General features: G+C 34.5%; 2 protein-coding genes and 1 long non-coding RNA gene across 5 annotated transcripts in view; 2 read left to right on the top strand and 1 right to left on the bottom strand.

The window, feature by feature from the left end:
• LOC120422046 (3-oxoacyl-[acyl-carrier-protein] synthase, mitochondrial) overlaps positions 1–24,260 on the top strand; it is a 147,648-nt gene that overhangs the window by 122,515 nt on the left and 873 nt on the right. The gene's annotated exons all lie outside the window — the stretch shown is intronic.
• LOC120420912 (cilia- and flagella-associated protein 298) overlaps positions 1–24,260 on the top strand; it is a 33,240-nt gene that overhangs the window by 8,107 nt on the left and 873 nt on the right. The window lies entirely within an intron of this gene.
• LOC120420956 (uncharacterized) lies at positions 7,731–13,503 on the bottom strand. Of its 3 annotated transcripts, none has more exons than XR_008212533.1 (4): positions 13,013–13,503; positions 12,656–12,933; positions 12,275–12,590; positions 7,731–8,564 (listed from the first exon to the last, which is right to left on the bottom strand). It is a non-coding gene; the product is annotated as an uncharacterized LOC120420956 (long non-coding RNA). The 3 variants fall into 3 exon arrangements; XR_005605925.2 differs by having other exon boundaries at positions 7,732–8,564; positions 12,244–12,590; positions 13,013–13,502; XR_008212532.1 differs by lacking the exon at positions 7,731–8,564 and having other exon boundaries at positions 12,061–12,590; positions 13,013–13,502.

Raw genomic sequence — 24,260 nt, 5'->3', positions numbered from 1 at the left:
ATTTTCCCTAATTTATGTGATAGTTTTTGAAACTCGTTTCAAATTGCAATACTTTGCAGGCAGTTTTCCAAAATTTTCACCCGTTTTCCCCAATAACTTACTTTTGCCTTTGTTCTAGAACAATCAGCAGGTTCTACCCGTAAAGGCGTCGATTTTCCGTGCAAAAAACAAACTTCCGGTCACTGCTTCATTACAACGGCGGCGTTTCATAAAACGAGCCGATTTTCCATCGTTTTCAGCTTCCAAAACCGATTTTAAAAAACGCACTATTTGAGGAAAAGAAAGGTTTCACCAACTAGCTGCGATTCACGTACATCGTGTGTCCTTTCCGTTCGATGAATGAAAATTTCTTCCCCGCTCGAAGCTGCTCTATGCGGTGAGAGCCGAAGAGAGTTCAAAGTTTGGAGTGTCTGCGCGAGCGCACCACGGACGACGACGACGGCGAGCCTCCTCTGACTCTGAACAACATGCTGCCGTTTCGGAGCTTGTAATCACAATGTTTGCTCTGGAAGGACATGCACAAAGGATACGTCCCAAACATGTAGCTTTACGCTCAGTCAAATGTCAGTTTGACATGGGTGTTGGTTCTGTCATTGTTTCGCAGGGTTGGTATCATAAGACATGTGCAACAATTTGAATTTACAAGGAATAGTCGTTGTTAAACAACTTCATTGGGGCAAAATTCACTGCAACAAAGGGACAAAATGCACTGGTGTTCATAGAGAGGTGAGAGATGTTCTACAAAACCGCCAAATCAGCACCGATTCGGCTTAAAATTTCACCAGGGCCATATTTTGACCCAAAAGTGAACTGAAAACATTAGAAATTTATTTTTATCGATTTCATACATGGCCAAAAACTAAAACCCGTAGGCCTATAGGTTAGCCTTCATGGTTTATGTTCGCATTTGGGCCAATAATAAATGTGAATAATGTTCTCTAAAAATTGAATAAACGCAAAACCTCACAAATATTTCATTTCAAAAGCTGCTCATTTTGAAAAAATATAAAAACTACCTTGAATCTGTAAAAAAATTAAGTACAGTCCATGTTTGATTTTTTTTTATCATTTATGAAAACAATAATAAAAATATTTAACTTCTGCTCATATCACGTGAATGTTCACAGAAAGCATTTCAAAAACTATTTTTCATTCAAGATTTATTTTAGAGAATGCAAAATCCCTAGGTTTTTTGGCCAAATTTTCCCTAGTTTTTGTTTAATTGCATTTGAAGAACCTTCTGTTACCAAGCGGTTAATGAAAAGGAAATAGTTGCAAGGAACACCAAATCTTTATGAACCAGCCATTCACACAAGTTGTAAAATTGTTATTTCGGTAAATAAAATGAATTGAATTGAATTGAGAATGCAAAAACTAATAAAATATTATCCAAAAAAAGACTTGCAAGCTCGAAATAGTACATTAAAAAAAATATATTTTGTGGAATTGTTTAGTACAATTTCACGGAATATCCCAATTTTTCGATAAACATTTTTGAATTTTAGTTTTTGTCAGATATATTTCTAAAGCACTGCCCATGTTCGCATAAATGTCCCATATGCAAAAACAGCAAACTGAGAAAAACGCATTTGAAGTTTGTCCCATACATAAGGCTACGTGTTAAGTTTTCGCGAAAAAACTGGATTTCCTCCTGATTTCTAGAACAAAGTACTGGATGTTTTGAAAGAGCACACAATTTTGAACCAAACTGCATCAATAACTCGAAATCGATGAAAATGCATATGGGACATTTATGTGATCAGGGGCAGAGCATCTGTTTGAAATCTAAAGAAATGAAAATTGCAGGTGTATCTTATCATCGAAATACGCATACATCCAAGTATATTGAGAGCAGAATGCAGATAAAGATTTATATTGTTATAAAAACGCATTGTATTTCTATTGCATCGTCATTCCCCCCAAGAATGGCCAAATTCCTCACCCCCTCCAAGGTGAGAATTCCTCACCAGTTGATAAACACTGTACTATAGAAATATGAAAGCTTGAACCATTCTGACTATTTTTTCATCAATTAATTTCTTTTACACGGAACAAAAACCGGCATGCGGATTCGGAAAAATATTGCGATGAATCCGAAAACTATGCTCGTTTCCGAATTCATGGAAAATGTTTTCAATATTGAAAGAATTGTTTTCGATATCGAAAGAAAATGTTAGCGAAATTGCAAACATCATGTTTGCGGTCCTTTTGTCTGTGCAGCCCGCCGCAGCCAATGCGTTACGCGCTGTCACTTTCAGTCAGCTGTTTAAGCACCGGCTAGGAGCAAAACATAAACAAATGAAAAATGTCGTGTGTCTGAGCCACGATACTCTGCGGTAATCATCATTTTTGTAAAAATATGATTCATTTGGTGAGTATGATTACTTTGTATTTAGAATATTCACAATATTTCTAACTTTGTATCTTACAGCACAACCGGCGGTGCAGATGAACGACCGACTGACGAGCTCGAAGCGAAACATACGGCTGCACAAGTTGGACAAAAATAGAGCATTCGGCAGCTTCCTTCCAATAGTCGTCACCGGACCATGATACTCCTTGTAGACGTTCTGCAAGAAGTACGTCCTGTACGCCCTCTCAATGAACTACCCAGCCTTGAGCGCTTCCTGTTCCGTAAATCCGCACACATCAATCAACCGCTTGAGAGCCTCCGCCTCCCGGAACGCTCTCCTCAACTCTTATCCGAAATCAGCACCTGGAAGTGCTTCCTGAACACCTCCCGGATCATCGTTACGGTCCGTTCCGCTTTCTCTGCTTTGTCAATGCCCAGCTCGCCCAGCAGTTCGATAATGTCCAGGCTGGTGTCCACGACCCAGCTTGCTTACAACGACCTGGTTCTCACGGCGCACCAGCTTCACCTGCGGGAAATGATCGAAGCAATCCGAATTCGTGTCGTAAAGTGTAGAATACTTCGAATGGAAATGGTGCCCGAAGTACAAAGGCAAGGTGTACACCGGAAAACGGCGGAAAATTGCGACTTGGACCTGATCGATCAGTGGATTAAGAGATACTTTTAATGCTTTTGTTGGTAAGTTCAACTACTTCTAAAAGAGTATTATGAAGGGACAACATTCATTTATTCCGTTTCAATTTGTGTAAAGTCAGAAACAATAGGGGAAATATGCCTATTCTCATAAAATTTTGATTACTTTGACCACGAATTATATGCGTTTGGGACTATCGCAAAATAGTAAAAAATCTGACGAAAAATCTTGTAAAATTAAAAAAGCTCCTTTATACAAATGTAATTTCTTTGAAAATGATCACAAAAATGTTTGCATAATTAACCCGTGAACTTTAACCACCATTCTAGCAAAACAATGTAATAGGGCCGTTGCTGAAGTGTGACCAAAGAGTCTATCCTGCTCACGTCAGTTGATGTTTACACTAGGAACGAGTAGGATAGACTCTTTGTTCTCACTTCGGCAACGGCCCTATAACATTGTTTTGCTAGAATTGTGTTAAAGTTCAAAATACATTACAAAAATACAAAATTATCAAATACAAAATAATTCAATATAAAATACAAAAATACAAAAATACAAAAATACAAAAATACAAAAATACAAAAATACAAAAATACAAAAATACAAAAATACAAAAATACAAAAATACAAAAATACAAAAATAAAAAAATACAAAAATACAAAAATACAAAAATACAAAAATACAAAAATACAAAAATACAAAAATACAAAAATACAAAAATACAAAAATACAAAAATACAAAAATACAAAAATACAAAAATACAAAAATACAAAAATACAAAAATACAAAAATACAAAAATACAAAAATACAAAAATACAAAAATACAAAAATACAAAAATACAAAAATACAAAAATACAAAAATACAAAAATACAAAAATACAAAAATACAAAAATACAAAAATACAAAAATACAAAAATACAAAAATACAAAAATACAAAAATACAAAAATACAAAAATACAAAAATACAAAAATACAAAAATACAAAAATACAAAAATACAAAAATACAAAAATACAAAAATACAAAATACAAAAATACAAAAATACAAAAATACAAAAATACAAAAATACAAAAATACAAAAATACAAAAAAAAATACAAAAATACAAAAATACAAAAATACAAAAATACAAAAATACAAAAATACAAAAATACAAAAATACAAAAATACAAAAATACAAAAATACAAAAATACAAAAATACAAAAATACAAAAATACAAAAATACAAAAATACAAAAATACAAAAATACAAAAATACAAAAATACAAAAATACAAAAATACAAAAATACAAAAATACAAAAATACAAAAATACAAAAATACAAAAATACAAAAATACAAAAATACAAAAATACAAAAATACAAAAATACAAAAATACAAAAATACAAAAATACAAAAATACAAAAATACAAAAATACAAAAATACAAAAATACAAAAATACAAAAATACAAAAATACAAAAATACAAAAATACAAAAATACAAAAATACAAAAATGCAAAAATACAAAAAAGCAAAAAAAAATAGAAGAGAAGAATTTTAGAGAATTTTGCAAAATTAAAATTTAAGAGAAATTAAAAAAAAAATAATAATTTCAGAAATTTTTTAAGAATTTTGTAGAATTTCGGAGAATTTTGAAAAATTGAAGAGACTTTTTAAGAGTTTTATTTTTTTGTAATTTTGAAGAATTTACAAGAATTTTAGATAATTTTTGAAAATATTAGAGAATTTTATAAAGTTTAAAAGAAATTCTTCGAATTTGAAAAATTTAAGAGAATTCTAATTAAACAGAATTTTTAAGATTGATATGAAATTTTGGAAAAGTTTAGAAAATTTAAGAGAATTTTAGTGATTTTTTTGAAATTTTTAAAGAGTTTTCTTAAATTTAAGAGAATTTTAGTAAATTTTAAAGAATTTAAGAGAATTTTGAAAAAAAAAAGAATTTTAATGAATTTTAGAGAATTTTAAAGTATTTTAGAAAATTTTGGAATATTTTGTACAATTTTAGAGCCTTTAAAACAATTTTGAAGAATTTAAGCGAATTTTCAAGATTTTTGCATAATTTTAGAGAATTTTTGAAATTCCAGTGATTTTTTGAAGAATTTTGGAAAATTTCAAATAATTTTAGAAAATTCTAGAGATTTTTTGGAAATTCTTAGAAAATTATAAAGAATTTTCTAGAATTTTGGAAAATTTAGGAGAATTTTGGAAAATTTTAAAGAATTTTTGAGAATTTTATAGAATTTAAGAAAATTTTGAAGAATTTTACTGAACTTAAGAGAATTTTAAAGAATTTTGGAAAGTTTTAAAGAATTTTTAAGTATAGAATAGAATTTAATAGAATTTCAAAGAATTTTGAACAATTTAAGTGAATTATAAAGAATTTCAATTAATTTTATAAAATTGAACAGAATTCAAAATATTTTAAAGATTTTTGGGAAATTTTGAAGAATTTTAAAGAACTTTTGAAAGTTTAAGAGAACTTTGAAGAATTTTTATAGAATTTTTAAGGAATTTTAGAGATTTTTGGAAATTTTTAGAAAATTTTAAAGAATTTTGGAAAATTTGAGAGAGTTTTGAAGAATTTCAAAGAATTTTGGAAAATTTAGGAGAATTTTGTAAAGTTTTAGAGAACTTTAAAGAAATTTATAGAGTATAATAGTATTTGAAGAATTTTAGAGAATTTAAAAGAATGTTATAAAAAAATGTTTTTTTTTTAATTTAAATGATTTTTGGAAAATTTTAGAAAGTTTTAAAGAATTTTTTTAAAATTTTAAGGAATTTAATTGAATTTCAGAGAATTTTGAAAAACTTTAAAGAATTATAGAGAATTTCAATTAATTTTATAAAATTCAACAGAATTTCAAACATTTTAAAGATTTTTGGGAAACTTTGGAGAATTTTGATAAATTTTGGAAAATTTAAGAGAACTTTGAAAAGTTTTATAGAATTTTAGAGATTTTTGAAAAATTTTAGAGAATTTTATTGAAATTCAAAGAATTTTATAGAATTTCGAAGAAACTAAGAGAATTTGACAGAATTTCAGGGGTTTTTAGAAAATTTTGGAAAGGTTTAGAAAATTTAAGAGAATTTCAGAAAATTTTAGAGATGTTTGGAAAATTTCAGAGAATATTAAAGAAGGTTGGAAAATTTAACAGATTTTAAGTGAATTTTGAAGATTTTAATAGAAATTTTAGAAAATTTTGATAATTTTTTGAATTTCAAAGAATTTTAAAGAAATTTTATAGAATTTTGAAGAATTTTAGAATACTTTGGAATATTATATAGAATTTTAGAGAATTTTAGACAATGATTTTTTTGAAAATTTTAAAGAATTTCAAACAATTTAAGAGAATTTTAGTAATTTTTAGAGATTATTTTTAACATTTTAGAAAATTTTAAAGAATTCTGGGAAATTTTAGCAAATTTTGAAGAATTTTATAGAATTTAGGAAAAATTTGAAGAATTTTATAGTATTTTGGAAAATTTTGGAGAATTTTAGAAAATTTTAGGAAATTTAAAATATTTTAAAGAACTTTGGAAAATTTCAGAGAAGTTTATAGAAATTAGGAACATGTTGAAAATTTTTTTTGGTAAATTTTAGAGAATTCTTGAGAACTTTAGAGAATTTTAAAGAATGTTGAGGAATTTTAGATAAATTTAATTATTTTTCGAAATTTTTTGAGAATTATTTTTTTTTGAGTCGAGAGACGATAAGATTGCAATTTATTTTTGTGTTCTCTTTCACAGGCTACGGCTCACGATTGCAGCGTGAGTTTGGCAAACGCCTTCACAGATCCGACTTCAGGCGGAAATTCTGAGGACTTGTTTCCGGCGGACAGTCTTCTAACGGAGGACACTCTGCTCAAGTCGATCCTTGAGGTGAAGGCGTCTTCGTTGCCCTCGTGTGGCGCCAGATGCTCCAGAGTCACTCGGGCTCCGGCATGAACCTGAGTCCGCACTAAGACCTTTCCCGAAGGCACGGAGAGGAAAAGAGCAACCACCTGGACGAGGAGAACTTCTGGTGGTACGCGAATCCGCTCAAGGGACGTGCCAGATCAACCACCCGTGCACGATGCACCTGTCTCAGCACTTCCGTCCGGGTCGCCTCGCCGCCGACTTCACCGAGCACGAGAAGGACCCGCCGCGGTGACGGTGCCGGCCATAAAGACTTGGGCAAGTGGAGCATCAACAAGTACACGGCGTATTTTTCCAATCAAAAGCAAAACACAACTGATTGAATCAAAATTCCGTAGTAAACCACTCACACAATTCCCTTGATTTGTTTTTGAACTACGAATAAATAAATAAAAGAAATAAACCTCTTCTTCTTCTTATTTCCATTTAAAAAATCGAGAACCAACGGTCAATTCAAAAAGGTAAATATTGTAGTGGCTGCGTGCTGCGTGCTTTTGGCGGGGTAGGCGTTACTGCGTTACGTTTGCGATATCGAAAATCATCGTTTGCGATATTGGAAGCAATGCTTCCTGCTGACGGGTGCAAACCAAGATTTGCGATTTTTAGAGTAAATCGGAAGCAAAGTTTGCGATTCCGCAAACCGGATTTTGTTCCGTGTAAGCTGAAAAATTGCCATTTTCAACAAAAGTCTCAGAGTGTCCACTAATAGGTTATACACCCTACTATATTTTACAAGCCAGATTTATACAACGATTTTGATACGTTGGCAGCATACACGGAACAAAATCCGGTTTGCGCAATCGCAAACTTTGCTTCCGATTTGCTCTACCGATCGCAAACCTCCGTTTACACCCGTCAGCAGGAAGCATTGCTTCCAATATCGCAAACGGTGATTTTCGATATCGCAAACGTAACGCCGTAACGCATGCCTGCCAAAAGCACGCAGCACGCAGCCACTACAATATTTACTGTTTTGAATTGACCGTTGCTTTTCAAATTTTGGATGGAAATAAGAAGAAGAAGAGGTTTCAATGTTTTTATTTATTTAATCAGTATTCAAAACCAAATCAAAGCAATTTTGTGAATTTTATTTTTTTTCGATGTGTTTTGCCTTTGACTTGTGAAGGTTCAAACGAGTCGATTGTTCTGATCTGGCCGTCCTCGATGTCCGTGGGGCAGCAGGTTACCGCTGGGCGTCGGTGCCGCCGTTGGAATGTTGCTCCCCGTGACGTGAATCCCGGTGCTAGCAGTAAGAAAAGAAGGTGGAGTGGCCGAAATGCACTCGTTGATGCTCCACTTGCCAAAGTCTTTGTGGCCGGCACCGCGGCAGCTATGATTTTTGGTAATGTTTGTACAGGTCCTTCTCGTGCTCGGTGACGTCGGCGCGGGGCCACCCGGATAGAGGTGCTGAGACCGGTGCAGCGTGCTAGGGTCGTCGATCTGGCTGATTTCCCACGTCGCGCAGCGAGCTGGCTCGTCCTGAAGGTTGACCGCCGATTTTCACTTCGAGAATCGACGAGCGGAGTGGCCTCCACTAGAAGACCGTCCGCCCGGAACAAGTCCCCAGAATCTCCGTCAGCAGTCGGATCTGTGAAGGTGTTCACCGAACTCATGCTGCAATTGCGAGCCGTAGACTGTGAAATAGAACACCAAATTAACCTCTAAAAAATTATCTACAATTCTCTACCAATATCTAAAATTCTTCAAAATTATCCAGAATTCTCTATAATTTTCTAAAATTTTCTAAAATCCTCTACAATTCACTAAAATTTTCTAATATCTCTTGAATCCTCTAAAGTTCTCTAAAATTATCTAATTATTTTTTAATAAATTCTCAAAACTTCCCAAAAATTCTTAAAAATTCTCAAAAGTTTTCAAAAATTCTCAAAAAATCTCAAAAATTTTCAAAAAGTTCTCTTAAAATCTAAAATTGTCAAAAATTCTAAAAAAAAATATCAAAAATTCCAAATATCCAACAAATTTCAAAAATTCTCAAAAAAATTCAAAAGATCTCTAAAATTCTCAAAAAATTTCAATATTCTCAAAAATTCTAAAAAAATCTCTAAAGTTTTCTAAAATTCTCTAAAATTCTCTAAAATTCTCTGAAATTCTCTGAAAATCTCTAACATTCTCTAAAATTCTCTAAAATTCACTTAAATTCTCTAAAATTTTCTAAAATTCTCTAAAATTCTTCAAAATTCTTTTAAGTTCTAAAAAATTCTAAAAATTATTCTAAAATTCTGAAAAAATCTCTTAAATTCTCTAAAAATCTCAAAAATTCTTTAAAAATCTCAAAAAGTTCTCTTAAATTATCTAATTTTTTTTAAATAATTCCCAAAAATTCTTAAAAACATTTAAAAATTGTACAAAAATTCTAATTTTTTACAAAAATTGTCAAAAATTTTCTAAAATTCTCAAAAATTATAAAAATCTAAAAATTTAGGAAAATTCTCAATATATTTCAAATATTCTCAAATACTCTCAAAAAATTTCTCAAATTTCTAAAAAAAATCTCAAAAGTTTTCAAAAATTCTTTAAAAATCTCAAAAATTCACAAAAAATTTCAAAAAGTTCTCTGAAATCATCTTAAATTGTCAAAAATTCTCAAAAAAATATCAAAAATTCAAAATATCCAACAAATTTCAAAAATTCTCAAAAATTCTCAATGTTATCAATATTTTCAAAAATTCTCAAAAATTCTCTAATTTTCTCTAAAATTCTCTAAAAATCTCTGAAATTCTCTTAAATTCTCTAAAATTTTCTAAAATTCTCTAAAATTCTCTAAAATTCTCTAAAATTCTCTAAAATTCTCTAAAATTCTCTAAAATTCTCTAAAATTCTCTAAAATTCTCTAAAATTCTCTAAAATTCTCTAAAATTCTCTAAAATTCTCTAAAATACTGTAAAATTCTCTTAAATTTTCTAAAATTCTCTAAAATTCTCTAAAATTCTCAGAAATTCTCAGAAATTCTCTAAAATTCTCAAAAATTCTCAAAAATTCTCTAAAATTCTTAAAAATTCTTAAAAAAATTCAAAAATTGTAAATAACTCATTTTTTTCAAAAAATTTCTAAAATTCTCAAAAATTATAAAAAATCCAAAAATTCAGGAAAATTCTCAAAAATTCTCTAATCATTTCAAATATTCTCAAATATTCTCAAATATTCTCAAATATTCTCAAATATTCTCAAATATTCTCAAATATTCTCAAATATTCTCAAATATTCTCAAATATTCTCAAATATTCCCAAATATTCTCAAAAAATTTCAAAAATTCTCAAAACTTTTTTGAATTTCTCAAAATTTCTCAAAATTTCTCAAAATTTCTCAAAATTTCTCAAAATTTCTCAAAATTTCTCAAAATTTCTCTAAATTTCTCAAATTTTCTCAAAATTTCTCAAAATTTATCAAAATTTATCAAAATTTCTCTAAATTTCTCAAAATTTTTCAAAATTTCTCAAAATTTCTCAAAATTTCTCAAAATTTCTCGAAAATTATAAATTTCTAGAAATTTTAGAAATTTTAGAAATTTTGGAAATTTTGGAAATTTTGGAAATTTTAGAAATTTTAGAAAATTTTAGAAATTTTAGAAATTTTAGAATTTTAGAATTTTAGAATTTTAGAATTTTAGAATTTTAGAATTTTAGAATTTTAGAATTTTAGAATTTTAGAATTTTAGAATTTTAGAATTTTAGAATTTTAGAATTTTAGAATTTTAGAATTTTAAAATTTTAGAATTTTAGAATTTTAGAATTTTAGAATTTTAGAATTTTAGAATTTTAGAATTTTAGAATTTTAGAATTTTATAATTTTAGAATTTTAGAATTTTAGAATTTTAGAATTTTAGAATTTTAGAATTTTAGAATTTTAGAATTTTAGAATTTTAGAATTTTAGAATTTTAGAATTTTAGAATTTTAGAATTTTAGAATTTTAGAATTTTAGAATTTTAGAATTTTAAAATTTTAGAATTTTAGAATTTTAGAATTTTAGAATTTTAGAATTTTAGAATTTTAGAATTTTAGAATTTTAGAATTTTAGAATTTTAGAATTTTAGAATTTTAGAATTTTAGAATTTTAGAATTTTAGAATTTTAGAATTTTAGAATTTTAGAATTTTAGAATTTTAGAATTTTAAAATTTTAGAATTTTAGAATTTTAGAATTTTAGAATTTTAGAATTTTAGAATTTTAGAATTTTAGAATTTTAGAATTTTAGAATTTTAGAATTTTAGAATTTTAGAATTTTAGAATTTTAGAATTTTAGAATTTTAGAATTTTAGAATTTTAGAATTTTAGAATTTTGAATTTTGAATTTTGAATTTTGAATTTTGAATTTTAGAATTTTAGAATTTTAGAATTTTAGAATTTTAGAATTTTAGAATTTTAGAATTTTAGAATTTTAGAATTTTAGAATTTTAGAATTTTAGAATTTTAGAATTTTAGAATTTTAGAATTTTAGAATTTTAGAATTTTAGAATTTTAGAATTTTAGAATTTTAGAATTTTAGAATTTTAGAATTTTAGAATTTTAGAATTTTAGAATTTTAGAATTTTAAAATCTCAAAAACTTTACATTTTAGAATTCTAAAATCAAAAATCTTAAGTTCACTAAAATTTTAGAAAATTTTCCAAAGCTCTATAATTCTGAAAAAAATTAAAAAAAAAAAAAACTTTCCAAAAATCATTGAAGTTTTTCAAAAATAATTGCAGTTTTCCAAAAACTCTAAAATTATTTAAAATTCTCTATCATTTTTTCAAAATTCTTAAAAATTCTATAAAATTTACTATAAAGTACTCTAAAATTTCCAAAATTTACCAAAATCATATAAAATTTATCAAAATCTCCAAATTTACAAAAAAAGCGGTTAATTTCTTTAAATTGTTTTATTTTCTCTAAAATTCTACATAATATTCCAAAATTTTCTTAAAACCTTTTAAATTATATAAAATTTCTATCAAATTCTCTCAAAGTTCCCTAAAATTCTATAAAATTCTTTAAAAAAAAATCTCTTAAATATTCCAAAACTCTTTAAAATTCTCTAAAAAATTTCCAAAAATCTCTAAAAATCTCTGAAATTTTCTTAAATTTTCTAAACATTACCAAAATTTTCTAAAAATTTCGAAAATTCTTTAAAATTTTGTTCAGATCTCTAGTATTCTCTTATTTTTTCAAAATTCGATAAAATTGTTTAAAATTCTCTAAATTTTTTCAATATTCTATAAAATATTTCCAAAATTCTTTAAAATTTTCCATTATTCTTATAAATTCTCAAAAATTCTAAAATTTCAAAAAAAATTAAATTCTAAAATTCTTGACTTGAGCTACGGCGACGGCTTCTTTGGTCCACCGAATTTTGATTCGGTTGAATCGATCGACGGGGCATTTGATTTTGATTTGCGTCGCAAAGAGTGTTCGTGTGGTCGCTGCACCGCCGAATTTGAACGAGAGATTGTTTTTCTCGGGGTCGTACTAGATAAAGGTCGAGTTGGTTCCCGGGGATCGGGGGCTTCTGGTATTCCGGGGCGCACGCCTTGCCGTTGCAGGGCTTCTTGTTCGGAGGTGTGTTGCTCGGGCACATTGACGCCGGCCATTCGACCTTGTGTTCCTGGGCCATGATTTGCTTGCACTCGACGCGACGCTCCTTGAGGCCGCCTGCACAGGGTCTGGAAGGTTAGAAGAATTGGTAAGTACCAATTGCCTGCAGATTAGTTCGTACTAGGATAATCACTTTGAGCACTTGCTCCACTCGGAAACCTACCACCGCACAAGGCAGTCGATGATGTTGTAGAACTGCGGGTCAAGCTGAGGCTTCGTGGTACACATGCTGTTAGGCACGATCGTGGTGTTCTCACCGCATTCGTATCCGCGCCTCAGGTTTCGTGTCCGGTGAGCACAGGAACGGGGACACGTTCTTGCCGGTATCTTCGCGGGTGCTGGCTGTCTGTCGTGTTGTTTTGGCCAATGACACCATCAGATGGTGTCAGTTTTCTCTCCGGGGAAAATCATCTGTGTAAACAAAGTGATTATTTATTTTCATTAATGTAATAAATGGTAAAAAGGGCGTTGAAATTTCATACAACTTTACCTTAACGAAGATTTCTACGCTGTGCATTCAGCTGCAGCCGTCCTTTGTTGTTTCCTCCTCCTGATTCCGGATCAGACCAAAATCGGCCTAGCCTGAGATCTGGGCCAAATGTGGTCAAGCATCCCCGATGGTGCTCGGTTCACTCGTGCGGACAAGACCGGACCGGTAACAAGTTTCACTCCCGATTTTATAAACAAAAATCACAGCAGCACAGAAAAGAAACAAAACATCCGCGAGAAGGTTATGTTCGTACAATTTCTGTTTGTTTATTTGTGCGCGAGCAGCTGATCGTCGAGCTGTCAAAGTGTAACGCATTGGCTGCGTCGGACGACACAGAAATTCGTACCGCAATCATGGGGTTTGCGATTACGCAAACATTTTGTTTCAAAGACGAAAACAATTCTTTCAATATCGAAAACATTTGCCATGATTTCGCAAACATCGAATGTTTTCAAATTCGTCGCGAAATTTTTTCGGAACCGCCGACCGGATTTTGTTCCGTGTAAGGTTCCCTTTCTTTTTTCTACAGGTAATTCAATCGAATGGCAGTGGTGACTTTTGTTGGGTGAATTTTTCAAATATTACCGTATTTTTTCTTTAAAACATAGATTGATATAGACTCCATATAAAAAAAAACAATTAAAAAAAATCGTTATGCCATGGAGTTGCTCGATACTTTGTTCGATATCAGTGCACCGCAACTGTGAACTGCACGAACAACGATGGGGTGAGTACAGTGCTAGAAAAGAGAGTGCTTTTCTTGCGAGAGAGAGAAAGAGAGGCTTTGAGAGAGCAAATGTGGGAAAACTGGACGTTCGTTCGCAGCCAGGAAATTTTCACAGGCTCGTTGTCGTCATTAGAACAGCTCGATGTTCAGTTCGCGAGAACATTTTATTGTGATAATATCCGTATTCTATATGTATAGATGATTTAGTTTTCCTGTTTTTTCTCTGTACATAAGTGATAACAGATATCGCCTAGTGTCACACGGTTTAGCTCATCTTGTGCATTGCGTACCCACGGACAGTAGTACGACATTTTTTTCCATTTCGAACTGAGCTGATCTCATTGCTTGAGGCGTTTCTTTGTGCTGTGCAGCGAAACACGCAACATAGATTTTCCAATACTCTTGCCCCGGCAGACTTTTCGTCTCGGGTTTTCCACCACGACGGTGAAGGAAAAGCGGAAGAAGAAGAAGACAGGATAAAGATGTTTTTTTTTTCGTGGGGCTCCCTGAGCAATGAGGAGGTCTGATGTGGGTGACTTTTGGCTAAAATGTGGTGAACCTTCTGTTACGTGGACCACGATCCAGCGCAAGGGTTTTGTCGATACTAGCGAGCAGCCAATAAAAGGAAGTACGTGCTCATGTTTGTGGCAAAACGAACGATGTTCATGTCACTGCTTTGCGGTTCCGATACCTCCTCGCACGTATAGTACGGCGACCAGGCTCAGTAGAAAATCAATTCCGTGCACCCGCTAGGACTCCAAGTGCTTCGTAGCATTTCATGCTAAAGCGCCATTTTGACGTTTAAAAAATGCATACATAAGTTTTTTTCCCGTGCTGGCGTACAACAGTGATACAGGGTTGGAAAGCAGCAATCAACACGAAACCGAATCGGGTTAAAATGTGAAAAGCACGATGCACAAATGAAATAATCAGCTCGAACAGCTAGAAGCGTATTACAAAAAAGAAAAGCAGGAAAATCAAGGAGTCACACTGGAGCTTCGATTTTCTCCCTCGTGTGTTATGGCTGCGTTGCGTGTCTTGGTTGTGAAGTGATGTGTCGTAGTCGACGGTCGACGGAAGGAAGGAAGAACAAGGGAGAGACCTCCGCACGATTCCAGTGAAAAGCTCAAACCTTCGCCGTCAAGGAAAGGCAAAGACGATGTCGGCTACGACGGCGACCTCGCGACACACTGTTTAGTGGATTTATTTAATATAGAGTATATGCAGTGAAAATTGGTGCATTGTTCGCTGTTTTGCAGAGTACGAACAACAGGGATTGTGTGAACAAACGGTGGCATAGCTGTCAACGGAACCAAATTAATTTATGAATGCTGGAAATAGCACCACTTGCAAGCAAGCGAACAGCAAAGAGAGATATACATGTGTGTGGAAAAATTGATATCTGATTGCCAAATGAAAATAAGGTTCGATCAGTGTCCGTGTCTTTGATGTTATTTTGATCAATAAATATAATTACACGCCACTGTCGGTGTGTTTGGAAGAAATTGTGAAAAAATAAAATAATTCAAAAAATCAGTGGAAGACATGCAATAGTTATGTAAAAAGGAAAAATAATTTGAGCACCGACTGACTGTTTGAGCGCTGAGAGCAAGAGAAAGAACAACAACCCGTGAGAATGTGAACTTTTGTACATAAATGTGGTGCCAACAAACCTAGAGTGGTAGCTCGAAGCAAATTACTGCAAAAAAAAAAAATACTAAGAAGCGAGAATAGTCTGACTAGAAATGGAGGCAGAATGAATAAGCTATACTAAGGGGACTGAATTTGCGTTAATTTTGCATTTTCCCTACTACCACAACTAGTACTACTACTACCAAGTACGTATCAGTGTGTCACTGGAAAGCCCGTTGTCGAGCAGTTCATGAACATTCAGTTGTGGTGCTCCGGGAAAATACCGGCCACAGGATCCTTCCGACTGCTGACTGATGACAACATTGGTGGTGGTGGTGGTAGTGGAAACAGCAGCTGAGTGGCGGCGGCAGCAGCTAGGTGAAAATCTATCGTCACGCCATCTCGCCAAGGAAAAACGTGACTCCATGACGTCCCCCGGGCGATGGCTAGCATGCTAAGGGTGGGGTGCCCATGGCGCCCCTATGTGATTAAACAATTCAACTGATGAAACATTGATGAATTTCTCCTCTTGGCACACGTACAACATACACACGAACGCCGATTCGACCGATTGCTTTCTGAAATAATCGTCGTCATCCCACTAGTTCAAAAAAGGAAGAAGAAAGAAGAGGTGGGCGGCAAATCATATCAATAAGAGTAGGAGGCTCTCCAAATTGGTTCTCGCCATCCGTTTCAAATGTCAACTCGCGTTGAGAGTACGCTGCGGAATTATTGAAAAGCTCGGTATATTTCAACGTACTGTTCTAGTGGTGGGTGTTGAAAGTCGGGGCCATCGGTGGAAAAGAAAAGAAAAGCAAAAGAACCAAAGTACAACGGCGGTCGGTTGCCGGAGCGGAGTCTGTCGAAAGGGGGCCATCCGAATTAGCAAACACCATCGACCTTTACCTGCGAGGATATGGATGAGGAAATAATTCCACCTACAACGCGCGAAAAGCTCTTATTTTACACAACTGCCTTTTTTGTCTTGCTCGGCACCTTTAGCCTCTTCGCTTTTCTGTTTTTGGTGCCGTTTGTAATTGAGCCCGCTTTTACCACGATTTTCATGCAGTTCGACGAGGAACCTGCATTCTGCGTCACCGTCGATATAGAGCATTTTTATGGCGCGAAAAACTGCAGCTGGGCTTCGTGCCGCGAGGGCTGCACCAAGGACATCTACGAGTGCCAGCAGATTCGCGTCAGCTATAAAACGAGCGCCCAGCTAGCAGAAGCTGCTGCAGCGGAATCCGGCGGTTTCGATGACTCCTCCATGACGACGTCCACAGTTGCTTCTAAAGCGGCTACAGCAACAGCTACCAAAACCACTGGTGATAGTAGTGTTAGTAATGATAGTAGCAAAAGTAGTCTAACAAATAATTTAAATAGCGATAGTGACAATAGTAAAACCAATAAACCAATTTCTACCGCGGACCGAGAATCCTCCGTTGGTCTGTACGACTCCAGCAAGTTTGAAAACTCGTACAGTCGATTCAGGCGAGCTATTCGAGCGGATTATTCCGACTACAGTGACGACATGCTCGTGGATGAAGGAAACAACGGGTTCGGTGTCAACAGAAACGGCATAATAAGTTCAATTATTGGCGAAGATAACACCCTTATAGAGTACCCGGACGACATGACTGAACTGAACGGAAACGAATCAGAGTGGTTCTTTACTGGAGCACGACTGTTTCCGAACGTCAAGGGATGTGGTTATCCTCCGATGCTGAATTGCACCATCTGGACCAAAAAGTACTGGAAGATCGGAAATAACTTTACCTGCTACTATTCGCGCGTTGATCCTGGATTAGTGATCAGCGATCTTGACATGTGGCAAAACACTTTGAACATTGTCTTTGCTATGGCAATTCCGATTCCATCGTTCATTATTTCTGTTATCTACTTGGCGTTTGCATACTTTGTGATTTACAATGAAGATGAAGAGGCGGCTCTGCTCGACAAGAACGGCGAAGAGGAAGGTACCGAAGATGAGCTGGCCGAAACGGACGAGGGTAACGATAACAAGATAAACGAAAGTGAAGCTGAAATCACCGCAAATCACATCAATGAGAATAACGTCGATGGTGGCGGAAATACAGCGCCCACCACCACTACAACGCCCGTTCAACAGCAGCTGCCGAATGGGACGGCAAATTCGATTACCAACATGAACAATACGAATACGAACACGACTGCGACCACCAACACGAACGGATCGTCCAAGCCCATAACGCCCAACTCCACATCCGATTTGAATTCATTTGGCCATCAGCTGAAGGTGAAAATGGCCGATGAGATGTCACGGGAGAGCATAGACGGAGGACTGCTGTCGAACTCGGCATCGATTCAAGGGTTAGTTGAAATAGTGATACAACCTACCAGCGTTTTTTTATGTGCAATCTTAATATTTCTACACAGTTTGTGCGGAGAATTTTTGCGGTTCTCGCCTTGTACATATTGTAAGAATTGTTTTGACTTATATGCAGCAGTGTCGGATTATCCTACGTTTCCATATGAACTTTAAAAATACCATTTGGCCTTCCCAAATTTTGGTGATAAATTTAAAATGTACATGATCCTGGAAACCTTGTTTCGGAAAATCATTATTTTGTTTTCTTGTTTGGCAGTTGCAAATGTTTTAAAATGTTTTCTCATTTCCAAAAACACCCTTTGAACATGATTTTTAAGGGGTTACATACATTCGCATTCGCATTCGCATTCGCATGGAGATGGTGATCTTAGCGGATTGCAGACTGGATTTCGTCATGTATATGTGATGATTGTCTAGCCCAGGTTGCTTAGAAATTGATTAAAAGGAATTAAAACCAATTCTACCAGAACAGGACAAGCAGCACCATGAAAGCCATCCATTGCCGGCCGCTCCCATCTCCACCATTCACCGGGGCAGGAATAAGGATTAGGAGCACGGGAAGTGTTGATGCTAAACTTACTTAGAAAAAGGTAGCGAAACCGCAGGCTCTTTTTCCCAACCCTATTGTGGAACTTGATCAAACTGACCGTTTGACCAAATTTGATCAAATTTAAACAACAAGGTTGCGTAAGTGTCGCGGGGAGTTGGTAGTTGTGAAAGGTTAAGGTCTGGGAGTCGCCCTAAGCAAGCGATACGACCGTTGGCATAAGTGAGGTTTAATTTAGTTTTTTTTTAATCTCAAGGCAAGCAATCGTATACTGCTGTCGAGACGATTCCCGTTTAGTTATTGGAAGTTATAATGTTTAGAAAGTGATGCTTTATTCTCAAGTGATTTTTAAGGGGTTACATACATGTAGAAAATCACAAAATTTTATATTACAGAATATTTGTCAAATCTACTCATAAGATGGTTATTAATCACTCCTGAAAGTTTCATGAATATATTTCATGATTAAACTGAGTAAGAGACGATATGAGCTCAAAATTTTGCCATGCGCAAAGCGGGCTGTCAAACTTTGTTGGCGTTTTTCTCTAAACCCCGAATTGATTTACGGGTGCCACGATATCTCGAGATGGGATGGACCAAATTGGCTGAAATTTGAGGTGAAGACTTTCAAGATGTATCCCGTGTGCATGACGAAGCCCAATTTTTAAAATTTGCTTTTTAAAAAAATACAAATATCAAAAACTAACGGTTTTGCCTTCCTCACTGAGGTAAGGCTATAATCCTGCTCGAAAAATGAACTTTTGAAAAACAGCTCGTAGACCTATATTCATGTATACCTATCGACACAGAATCGAAAACTGAACAAATGTCTCTGTGTGTGTGTATGTGTGTGCGTATTCACCTTGGTGCTCAAAATTCTTGCCAAGTTTTCTCGGCACTGGCTGATCCGATTTGAGTAAAACAAGTTGCATTCGATTCGTTTTGGTGCCCCATACTGCACTATTGAATTGTTTGAAGATCCGATAAGTAGTTCAAAAGTTACGTATAAAAAAGTGTCAGAGTTGCGAATCAGGTGCTGGAATTTTGATGCCGGATCTCACTTATCTATATGAAATTTATGTCCGGATCTATCATCCGACCCATCGTTGGTTAGGTAATCAAAAGACCTTACCAATGAGTCCAAAACATTGAAGATCTGGCAACCCTGTCTCAAGTTATGACCACTTAAGTGACATTAATGTAATTTTTTGAAGCTGGATCTCACTTAAATGTATGTAAACTATGTCCGGATCCATCATCCGACCCATCGTTGGTAAGGTAATCAAACGACCTTTCCAATGAGTCCAAAACATTGAAGATCTGGCAACCCTGTCTCAAGTTATGACCGCTTAAGTGATATTAATGTACTTTTTTGAAGCCGGATCTCACTTAAATGTATGTAAACTATGTCCGGATCCATCATCCGACCCATCGTTGGTTAGGTAATGAGTTTTTTTTATATCTGGCAACGCTCAGTTTCAAGTTATGACCGCTTAAGTGACATTTGTGTATTTTTTTTTTATTGTGAAATAGATGGAATTTGTGTGCAAACTCATCATATCACCAAATGTTGATAAAAAGTGAGGAAGGCACCATAGGTGGATTAAGTTAGTTTTTTAAATGAAAAACACAAAAATATTTTTATCTTTTTTTTAAATAAACTTTTTGAAAATTGGGTTTCGTCATGCATCAGTTTAACGAGTCTTCACTAAAATTTTGAGCCGATTTTTTAAAACTTCCAACTTGAAATTGCTATATCTCGGCAATAATGCAACCAAATATCTTCAAATTTGTTTTGTTAGTAGGTGAAAATGTATATTTTAATGCCCTGAAAAAAGAATTAAAAAAAAAGTTGAAGTGTGTGCTCATACTAACCTCTGACTTTTTTGCCGATATACATGTATGTAACCCCTTAAGGGAAAAAAATCGCATTCCATGCACATTCCATGGAACATCCATAAACCACGTGGAAACTTTGTTGGAATTCTGAACCCCCTTCCCCTCCCCTCGTGGACAATAAGGTCCTAAAGCCCTATGCAAATTTTTGAAGTTTTCGAGGCTTGGATAAAAGCCTTAAAATCCCATGAAACAAACAAATAGTAAAACATTGTCCTGAATCATGAAGAGTGGCAAAAACTGATTGCCATCGATGCTACATTTTCACGCAGAGCCCGTTTCCAATCATAATTGGAAAGTGCTGTTGGGATCACATGTCATGTGCATAATGCATGGGTGCTGACGATGGCGTCTCAAGAGGGCTTCAGGCCAAACTCAATGAGACACAATAGACTCGACAATAGATACAACGAAACACAAGTCTCAATTCAGCCATTTGGAATGCATCGCGCTGGATCATATTTGGCAATCTCGTTTTGCTTGGCATTTAGGAAAGAAGCATACAAATATTTGTCAGCTCTTTATCCACTCTATTTTGGCTCTTGATGGAACAAAAAAAAAAATGGGTAAAATAATCATAGTATTTTGAAAACTGTAGTCATGGAGCATAGCAAAATATCATTTTAACTGTACTGCCCATAATTGAAGATTCGGCTATTATGCCAAATCAAGTATTCCGAGAAAACGCGTTTTTGTGTTCTTCATGGCTATTTTAAAGGGGATTAAAATATCAGCCGTTTGGTTTATCGCATCAGCAGCCGAAACCAAACAATATTTCAGTAAAATTCAAGTATCATAAGATGCGTTGGAACATCTTCTACCACCTGTAGAAAAAATCTCGATTTTGCCAAAAGTGGATAATAGCCGTTTTTTCAATGATGGGCAGTGTATGCATTTTGTTAAGCCTACTATGGGCTGGATTTCAAATGCACTTGAAATTCAAAATGTTGAAATCATGTCTAAAGCAGCCTACTTCGTCTTTTTTCTGATGATGATGATGATTCATAAAAATTGAAAACAGACCAATTCTTCATGTAAACTTATGTCAAAAACATAAACAATGACTTTTAAATCCCGCCGTTTGGCAGGCATGATTTTTAAAACCCGCCAAACAAATCGCAGCAAACTCTGGGTTGCGTAGGAAAAACAGTTTGTCAAAAGTTTTCTGTTTTGTTGGAGCTGAAAGTTTTGTTTTTGCGTTCGAAGTATTTATTTCCATGGAATAAATAGAACCACCGAACACAATTTGGGATTCTGGCCTATCTTGGACCTTAAGGAAGTGGTGAAATGTGAATATTCCTAATTTTTATCCAGTAAATTTTGTTTTACAGGCAACTAGCTGAGAAGAAAAATGTTCCTGAACAAAAAGATGGAGTTGTTAGTCTACAGATGTAATTCTACTCGATTAAACTGTTTCGGTGGAGAAAATGCCCTGATCGCTAGCAATTCTTCAATCAATTCTTCAAAAAATATATTTCAAATATGGTAATATATAAAGAAATAAAATGAACTACAAACTACAATGAACTACCAATTCGTTACTTTTCACGTCTCTGCACTGAAGGTTGTAGCGGGACTGATGAAAAATTGAAACAGTGTATTTTAAGCAGATTCGCTATAAAATTGAGTCCCTTTGTTGAGATAGTTATTAAAAAAAGCACTTAGACGAACAGTAGAAAATATTTATTTTTCTTTGAATTAATTTAACAAGATAATCCAGATCAAGTTCCAAAAAAACCATTCAGGACGATTCTATCCATTTGTTTAGTTCCAGAGTTTTTTTTTGAAAAGGACCAATAAACTATTGTCTTTCATATGTTTATAGGTCCTAATCAAAAAAAACTCTAGAGTTGTCTTCTGTAAAAATTGTCGAATCCTGATGGAAATTGAGGACAAATTACTTCAGGCTGCCACTGAATTTGTCTGTGAGGCCTTGTCCTGGCATCCAGAGGCAAGTTTATCCAATGATATTTCTCATTTCAGTTAATTGCCTGTAAAAACAAAATAAACTTAATGAAAATTAAGAATATTAATTTAATTTTTGAGTCTCGACACTTTCCTGAAGTCCCCGGCCGGAATTTCTAATTTTAACTGGTAGGTCCATGAAAATACTCCGAACACCGAAAAAACTTCCAGCTCCAACAAAAACAGAAAACAAACTGACAAACTGTTTTTTTCCTACACTCAAAATCAAAATAACCCTTAAAAGGGTACTTTCTATCCTTTTTTCAACTTTACCCGTCGTCACCCTTTTGAAAGGGTACGAGGGCGAAACCCTTCAAAAGGGTACTGGCGCAGTACCCTTTAAAAGGATACTGGTCATGGAGCGGGGCGCTCACTAGCGACATCTATGGGTCATAATTAATTATTTGATACAGTGGCGCCATCTGTTGGGTTTTCTTTTATTATCAGTATAAAATCAGAAGTTTCATCTCTAAAAATAGTTTTATTAGAATTTATTTCGAATATTTTTTTTATTCTACACGATTTTTACTAAACTATGCTCCATGCTATCCAGAATGATTTTCCGTCTTGTGATTCTGCTCCGAGCTGCACCTGGGACAGGTTCGCTTGTCTGATCCGGTTTGTCGTGTGTGAGCGCTTTATTGCGGGAAAGAAAATAAACAGAAAGTTGAAGTTTTTAAAAATATTATAATGTAGAACTTACATAGCAGCGGTGCTTGCTAACTGCATTTGTCCTTTTCCGGTACCATGTCCAGCGCTGGCTGAACCTTCTAGGGGCCGATTGTTCGTCCGGAGATGATGGACGAAGAAACCTTCGGAAGTAGCCGGTCCAGCGGGATGGAAGCAATCGGTGGCACAAACACCGACGTGATGCTGCCAGCGTTTTGTTCGTCATTCTGCCACGGCCAAGAAACGGACGAGGTAGAACAGAATTCTGGCGGACTCAATCCGGAACAGTTCCGGCAAACTGAAAAAGTAGACACGCGGACGCGATGACAAGCACAAGATTTGACAAGTCCACGAAGAAGTTCCCGTTTTTAAATACAAGACGGCGCTGGCGTCATTTACAGCCAAGGAAAGTACCCTTTTGAAAGGGTAAAGCCAGCGAGGTGAATTCAAAGGATAGTTTTAACCCTTTTAAAAGGATAAAATGTATCCTTTTGCAAAGGGTAAACCTCGAATACCGTTTAAAAGGATACATATAACCCTTTCAACCGGTAACTTTATTTTTGAGTGTACGCAACCCAGAGTTTGCTACACTCAAAAATAAAGTTACCGGTTGAAAGGGTTATATGTATCCTTTTAAACGGTATTCGAGGTTTACCCTTTGCAAAAGGATACATTTTATCCTTTTAAAAGGGTTAAAACTATCCTTTGAATTCACCTCGCTGGCTTTACCCTTTCAAAAGGGTACTTTCCTTGGCTGAAAATGACGCCAGCGCCGTCCTGTATTAAAAACGGGAACTTTTTCGTGGACTTGTCAAATCTTGTGCGTGTCATCGCGTCCGCGTGTCAACTTTTTCAGTTTGCCGGAACTGTTCCGGACTGAGTCCGCCAGAATTCTGTTCTACCTCGTCCGTTTCTTGGCCGTGGCAGAATGACGAACAAAACGCTGGCAGCATCACGTCGGTGTTTGTGCCACCGATTGCTTCCATCCCGCTGGACCGGCTACTTCCGAAGGTTTCTTCGTCCATCATCTCCGGACGAACAATCGGCACCTAGAAGGTTCAGCCAGCGCTGGACATGGTACCGGGAAAGGACAAATGCAGTTAGCAAGCACCGCTGCTATGTAAGTTCTACATCATGAATATTTTTAAAAACTTCAACTTTCTGTTTATTTTCTTTCCCGCAATAAAGCGCTCACACACGACAAACCGGATCAGACAAGCGAACCTGTCCCAGGTGCAGCTCGGAGCAGAATCACAAGACGGAAAATCATTCTGGATAGCATGGAGCATAGTTTAGTAAAAATCGTGTAGAATATAATAAATATTAGAAAAAAATTCTAATGAAATTATTTTTAAGAAATGAAACTTCTGATTTTATACTGATAATAAAAGAAAAACCAATAGATGACGCCACTGTATCAAATAATTAATTATGACCCATAGAT

This window comes from Culex pipiens, chromosome 3 (assembly GCF_016801865.2).
Source record: "Culex pipiens pallens isolate TS chromosome 3, TS_CPP_V2, whole genome shotgun sequence".
Lineage (NCBI taxonomy): Eukaryota > Metazoa > Arthropoda > Insecta > Diptera > Culicidae > Culex > Culex pipiens.
This window is presented reverse-complemented; position numbering and strand designations above follow the sequence as displayed.